The sequence below is a fragment of the Anneissia japonica genome, unplaced genomic scaffold, assembly GCF_011630105.1.
Source record: "Anneissia japonica isolate Jap-2015-1 unplaced genomic scaffold, ASM1163010v1 scaffold8236_len642391_cov169, whole genome shotgun sequence".
Classification (NCBI taxonomy): domain Eukaryota; kingdom Metazoa; phylum Echinodermata; class Crinoidea; order Comatulida; family Comatulidae; genus Anneissia; species Anneissia japonica.
The window spans coordinates 150,290-158,001 of record NW_022757925.1 but is presented as its reverse complement, the minus strand read 5'-3'; the positions used below and the strand labels follow the sequence as shown (position 1 = coordinate 158,001).

Below are 7,712 nucleotides of genomic sequence, written 5' to 3'. Positions count from 1 at the left end.
AAATGGATTGAGATCAAGAAAAGTAAAAATTACCGTAATGAGCATCAGGAAGTCCAGCCCAATTTCCAATGAGGTCCAATTTAAATATACACTGTCTGTCTTGAGCTGAAAGATAAACAATTTAATTCCACAACTGAATAATTATATTTAAGTAAGTTACAAACTTATAATTAAATATATGAATGTCCAGTGCTATATTCTTATTTATACATAGACTCTATAGACTGTCGATTGAAGGATTTTGTCGTAAAATGTTCGTAAAATCAGGAAAAATGAGAAAAATGTTGATAGGGGGTCCAACAATTCTGATCGGGGTCTAAACAAAGGGATGCCTAGGGCCTTGTTCAGGGTCCCGGAATAAAATACCTGGGATGAGGTTCATGGGGAGAAATCTTATGGTACAGGTTCGCCCATGTGATTTTTGACCACAATTGGATTGGCTATCAAAACATATTTGTTTGGATCGGCAAATTAATGTCGTAGAGTCGGACAGGGATTTGATGTTAGTTTATAAGTGCTACTGGGGCCCAGACTCGGGATTTATCAATCTCAGCATGGAATGTCGTAAGTCAAAAAAGTTAAGATGTCCCTAAAGCAAATATCTTAAAGCAGATTATCAAACCACCTTAGCAAAATCTTAGCTTTTAAGCTAAAAATTAATTTATTTATTTATTAATTATTTATTTATTAATTAATTTTTTTTTATTAAAAAAATTGTCTTAGATGGCGCATGCGTAGCCTACAGTCGACTTTTTATTTTTAAGCATGAGCTAAGCAGCAATATTGATAAATTTGACTTAAGCAAAAAAATTGACTTTTAAGCCGATTTCTTGTTTGATAAATCTGGCCCCAGCATACCAAATCTGGCCCCAGCATATGCGGAGTATATAAGGACAGGCTAAGGTTATTTAATTTATTCCCTTTGGAGGTCAGAAGAAATGTTAGCCGTGTTTTACTTTTTACTAAATATTTCTCCTCTAATTGACCTACCAAGTGTGGCTTATCCCTTTTTTTTAAAAATCCCACAGATCCCTCTAATCAAGGACTATTAGGATTACATTATTTTCAAAAATCTGTTTTCATTAAGGCAGCTAAATTGAAGAAAACTCTTCCTCCTAGCACCATTTTCTGTTAAATTGTCTGCTGCCTTATCTTTTATTGAAAACTGGGAGCCCTCTTGCTCATTGTTTTCAAATTCAGGCTTTTTTGTATTGTCTTTACTTTCATGCATGAATTACATTTTATCATAATATGGTCAGTGAACCACCTTTAGTGTTGGGCCTTGCCCATGTCTTGCTCTAGGCACTCTCCAAGTAATTTCACCCATTGCATATTAATCATCTATATGTCGAATTGGTAATAAATAAAATATCCGTGCACACGTGGCCACATAGACAGAGTGAGAGAGAGAGACGCTCAGCCATGTACGGCTCATGTCTGGTTTTTAAAATGTATCTGTATTTTTTAAATGTATTGTAAATGTGTTCGACTTTCTTTTGAAGGGGCGCCATGAGCGTTTCCTCTACGGATACCGGCACTACTTTTTTATTATTCTTATTCTTATTATTTATTATTTATTATTTATTATTTATTATTTATTATTATTATTATTATTATTATTATTATTATTATTATTATATTAATAATAATAATAATAATAATAATAATAATAATAATAATAATAATAATAATTATTATTATTATTATTATTATTATCATTATTATTATTATTACATACATTCCTATATACATGCTACTGTTCTGTATGTTCGAAAAGGGAAAGTGAGCAATCGAAAATGGAGAAAGAAAATGAAAATTGTATTAATGTTTATAAGTCGTTTCCGGCCATATAGAGCATGGACCATTGAGGTGACATAATCATAAATCCATATGTGAAAGTCTCCCTGGATCCCCTCTGTTTCGAATTTTCTGGATCCGTCACTACAGCACTAGTAGCTTTATTTGATATCGACATCATGGAAGTACACATCCATTAAGATGTTAATAGGGCCTATCAATATTGATAAAGACGGTGTCATTTCGGCCTACCCTGATCACTTTCGCTGTCCTCTAAAAATAATATATATAAATATTTTTGTCGGGCTATAACAAATTTCGATTATTCGGGATTAAAAGTTGTGTACCAGATAATTATAGGCTCTTGGTAATAAATTGCATATATTGTCAATGAAAAAAAAAAACAGATACGAATCTACAATGTAAACAAGAAACGGAAGTTAACAAGCCCCAAGCTGTAATTACTGTAAATAACGTTTTTTAGCCAGTTTCAGGTCTTTGGTGGTTTGAGCGAGTCACTTGTATGTTGTTGAATAGAATTCAGCATGTCAGTTAATGCTTCTGTCGAGGAAATTGTCAATGCATTCAATGCGGCTGCCTAACAAACGTAGTCAAAATCATAACCATAGAATGATGACAGAATTCCCATTTAACTAGTGAAATATCGATGCAAAATGAATGTTCAATACTGTACTCACATTTGTTATTAATTGTAAAGTCTCCTTCGTAGTCCATTGAGTAACGTTTATATGTAAAACGCCACCTGGAGTGGTTAAAAGACAATTAATTATTCTTTTTCAAATGCGCCATTCCTTTATGACGATGTGTCGATGAGGATGATGAGGGTGATGATGATGATAATAATAATAATAATAATAATAATAATAATAATAATAATAATAATAACAATAATAATAATGATATTATTATTAATAATAATAATAATAATAGTGATGATGGTGGTGGTTATGATGATATTGAGGTTGATGATGATGATGTTGATGATGATGATGATGGTGGGGATGATGTTGTCGATAACTATTATTATTATTATGTTGATGATTGTAGGATAAGAATCGACTTTAAAAAACGAGTCCGATAGAATCAGTATAGGCTGTTATGTGACACAAATGTATTAATGGTCGATAAAGTAAAGTAGATACATCAAAGACGGTGTTTTAAGTCTTATTTTCTATGGTCTCATCACACATACTAATTATCTCTATGGTTGATAATCGATAATAAAAGTACATGAGAAATTAGTTGGCGCTTCATTTTGACTATAATGGTGACGTGATGATGAATTTTACTATAGTCATTTTCTGCCATCTAGAGTTACTATTTCCTCAAATTTTCGCACCTCAGCCCAACCATGTTAGGGCTGAGGTAGGTATGACTCTCCCCCATCGCGCTCTTATAATGCCGGGCCACTTGCAAAATGCTTCAGACGGCTATGGTTTATAAAGGAATAAACTAAGTTAAACAGACCGTTTATTGGCGCTCTACGTCGCGTATAAAAGTATGTAGAGTGTGTAAGAAAGCACTACAGTACCTGTGTTTTGGTTAAAAGTTAATTTCATTTTATTCGTACAATATTTATAAGTGAAAGAAGATACTGTACAGTAGAATGCCGGATGCATATGTATGGTACAGTACGCTATCAGTTTATAAAGGAATAATCAAAGTTAAATAAATACCGCTTATTGGCGCTTGTCGTCGTGTATTAGAGAAAAGAAGTGTGTTAAGGAAGGTTTCAGTTCAGTAAGTAGAGTGTGTAAGAAAGCGATACCTTTGTTTTGGTTTAAAGTTAATTTAATTTTATTAGTACAATATTTATAAGTGAAAGAAGATACTGTACAGTAGAATGCTGGATGCATATGTACTGTATGGTACGCTATCAGTTTATAAAGGAATAAACAAAGTTAAATAAATACCACTTATTGGCGCTCTAGAACAGAAGTGTGTTTAGAAAATTTCAGTTCAGTAAGTACAGTGTGTAAGTAAAGATGTAACATTTCCCATAAGGTAGGCCTACATGCAGTTAATATCTAAAACAAGAACAGTTATGCACAATGCCGTAGCCAGCTATTGGGACAGTTGGGACAGTCCCAAACAATTTGTCTATTAGTCCACAAAGAATGCGTCCCCATTTTAAAAATAGGTCCAGATTTCTCATATTTTGTGAAAAATGGGTCAAATTTTAAGAAAATGGGTCCAAATTTCTCATATTTTGCGTAAAGTGGGTAAATTTTTAAGAAAATTGGTCCAGATTATTCATATTTTTGCGTAAAATGGGACAACTTTTAAGAAAATGCCACATTATTTTAATTTACGCGTAAAGTGGGTCCACCCTGCATGATTGTCAAACACTGTTTAAAAATCCTGGCTACGGCATTGGTTATGCATTCACAGGGGGGGATTAAGGGGGTGGGGAGGGCCCGGCGCGCCTGTGGCGGGCGCTGAGGTGGTAAAATTTGGGGAAATTGTACCTCTAAATTGCCGGATATGACACTCTTGTATAGTAAAATTCATCATCGTCAATCTAATTAATCGCTGTGATGTACCGGTACCATAGAAAATAAAACTTTATTGCCTTTTATGTATTTACTTTACTTTATCTACTTCATGTGCCGAAAACCAAAGAGTTCATCTACCATAGCGCCCTCTGTTTTTTCTCTCCTATTTTTAGCAAGATCAACGTAATCGGTGACTCGGTGAGTAGTTCTTAACATCTCATGTTATGGGCAGTGGCGGCGCCATTCGGGGTGGGGGACTTAGGGGGACTTAAAGACCCCCATCTGACAGAGCTCGTCGGGCAGTCGGACTAAAAAATAGGCCCACGCCAAGCCAACACATGTCTGTCACAATCAAAGAGTGTCATTTATGGCCACCCAGAGGTTTCTGTTCTTAAAAAAAATCTCAGTTGGGAGGGAAACACCCTCTCAAACTCTCAAACCCTTCCCCCAGCTCGGGCCTACGAGCCCAAGTCCCCCTGTCGGACAGCTCAGCCCCCAGAAAATAATCCTAGAGCCGCCACTGGTTATGCGTAACTAGATGTGTATAAGAGACAGGTTATGCACAATGCCGTAGCCAGCTATTGGGACAGTTGGGACAGTCCCAAACAATTTGTCTATTGGTCCACAAAGAATGCGTCCCCATTTTAAAAATGGGTCCAGATTTCTCATATTTTGTGTAAAATGGGTCAAAGTTTAAGAAAATGGGTCCAGGTTCCTCATATTTTGCGTAAAGTGGGTAAATTTTGAAGAAAATTGGTCCAGATTATTCATATTTTTGTGTAAAATGGGACAACTTTTAAGAAAATGCCACATTATTTTAATTTACGCGTAAAGTGGGTCCACCCTGCATGATTGTCAAACACTGTTTAAAAATCCTGGCTACGGCATTGGTTATGCATTCACAAGGGCGGATTAAGGGGGGGAGGGCCCGGCGCGCCTGTGGTGGGCTCTGAGGTGGTAAAATTTGGGGAAATTGTACCTCTAAATTGCCGGATATGACACTCTTTTATAGTAAAATTCATCACTGTGAAATTAATTAATTTCTGTGATATAATCGCTGTGATGTACCGGTACCATAGAAAATAAAACTTTATTGCCTTTTATGTATTTACTTTACTTTATCTACTTCATGTGCCGAAAAACAATCTTTTCTTTGCACGCTTATTCTCATACTTAACAAACTTAAAGGCACGCGCACTCGAGTCGCGTAGGCCTATTATATGTAATTCAGATGTTTGTGGCAGCTTGCTATAAAATAAGATATATTCTGGCTGTAGAGCGCTCTTTCGTTAAAACCTAGGTCATTTAGGTATGCAATATTTCAACAATTTTCAGGCATATCCTCTTGACGTACGAAAGTGAGGGAGGTGTCCCCTTCCCCCATGATCTACTTCCATGAGAGACCACAATGCGAAAATTATGCGAACATTTTGAGAATATGAACCTCTAGGTGCTTGGAAATTGCACTCTCATACCTTAAAAATCTTACAAATAATTCAAATCAACAATATAATCTGTAGGCCTACAACACTTATTTTTCTATACAATATAGGGGGCGGGGTGCGATTGTACCCTCTGCATCCCCCTGCATCCGCATTTTGGCACTTATATTTTATGTTTCGCTTGAACCGCTAAATGTCCTGAATGAAGAAGTCTGTGATACAATTTATTTTCTAACACATAGACCTAATTTGAAAGAAACACAACTTTATTTTAAAAATGTTAACACTAGACTCCATTTACCTCCATGCGATCCAAAGAGTTCATCTACCATAGCGCCCTCTGTTTTTTCTCTCCTATTTTTAGCAAGATCAACGTAATCGGTGAGTACAGCTTGGTTAAAACGTCTGCCTGGTTAAGTGGCTTGATGTAGTTCTTAACCTCTCATGTTATGGGCAGTGGCGGCGCCATTCGGGGTGGGGGACTTAGGGGGACTTAAAGACCCCCATCTGACAGAGCTCGTCGGGCAGTCGGACTAAAAAATAGGCCCACGCCAAGCCAACACATGTCTGTCACAATCAGAGAGTGTCATTTCTGGCCACCCAGAGGTTTCTGTTCTTAAAAAAATCTCAGTTGGGAGGGAAACACCCTTCCCCCAGCTCGGGCCTACGAGCCCAAGTCCCCCTGTCGGACAGCTCAGCCCCCAGAAAATAATCCTAGAGCCGCCACTGGTTATGCGTAACTCTAATGAGAGCAAGAAAGCTGCGGTATCACCAGGGAAAAGCACGGAGGTTCCAATCTAGCGTGGTAGTCTCTTCTTCTACGTTATCACATGTGTACAAACACACATGCTTATAAGCACAATAAACAATGATTACAAGCATATGCTTAGTATTGTATTTAGTGTTACGCCTCACCAAATATCAGTTGGAACTCTGCACTGTGGTCACACTTCTGTAGGTGGTCCGGCATGAGGGTTATTTTTTTATGGAGGCAGTAAACAGTTACAGACTGGCATTCCAAGTTTCTTATGTCTTTTTCTGTCAATGTTTGAATTTAGTATTTTTTTATAGTCCATTATAATGCACCCCAGAACTCGAGGTTGTGAGGTGCTATATAATTCTAACTAAATAAGCTAGAGCAGCTAAATAATAAAGGTGATAAAAATAGTTATTTTAATCAATGGGTGTCAGTTTAAAATGATTAACAATGTAACGTATGGTGTATGTTTGACATACACCATACGTATGATTTTCTGTACCTTATATTTGATACCATGTTATAGGAATTCATTTATTGTCTTACCATATTAATCTAGATGTTGTTCATAATTATACCTTCACTAGATTTATCCTATAGTTATACGTATAAATGCATAGTATACTATAGTCTATCCTGTTTATTTATGTACTGAGAGTGATACACATATACACTTCCCAGTTAATACATTAATCATTTTAAACTAACGCCTTAAACGAAACTAACGATTTAAATAACTATTTTTATCACCTTTATTGTTTTATTATTTAGCTCTGTGCAATGTAAATCAGTTATGTTGATGAAGTCCGTAGGTAGAGGACGAAATATTCGTTAAAATATATTATATTTTATGGGTTTTTCCCATTTGCCTTTCAAACTTTTATATTAGTTAAGAATCTCTATTGAGATCCAGCGTCGCCATTGATGCACGGTAGAGATTGCATCTTTAGATCTCCGATCTTGTTCACAAATTCACGGACTAGTGTTGTCTCGTTAAGAATTTTGTAGGACGCGTTAAGAATGACAAAATATTCTCTGTATCTACTGGAACCGGCCGCATAGCTTGTATTCAACTATTTGCATTCACACCTGGGCTGTGTATATATATTGCCTTGGTTTGGCTCTGTAATCATTAGTGGTCGTGGGACTAGTTTGGGCCCTACCTAAGCTGGTCGAACGTTTCGTTTGGGTCTGTACCCC

The 7,712-nt window shown here is 36.4% G+C and overlaps 1 protein-coding gene and 1 long non-coding RNA gene across 2 annotated transcripts in view; one reads left to right on the top strand and one right to left on the bottom strand.

Moving 5' to 3' along the window:
• LOC117124934 overlaps window positions 1-2,566 on the bottom strand; it is a 4,655-nt gene extending 2,089 nt beyond the window's left edge. The window contains exon 1 of the long non-coding RNA XR_004448047.1: window positions 2,496-2,566. This is a non-coding gene — a long non-coding RNA (uncharacterized LOC117124934). The remainder of the gene's footprint in view (window positions 1-2,495) is intronic.
• A 1,887-nt stretch (window positions 2,567-4,453) lies between these two features.
• The window catches only part of LOC117124933 (N(G),N(G)-dimethylarginine dimethylaminohydrolase 1-like), a 10,544-nt gene continuing 7,285 nt past the window's right edge, over window positions 4,454-7,712 (top strand). Inside the window, exon 1 of the mRNA XM_033271272.1 lies at window positions 4,454-4,511. The gene's annotated coding sequence lies outside the window, so the exon portion shown is untranslated. The remainder of the gene's footprint in view (window positions 4,512-7,712) is intronic.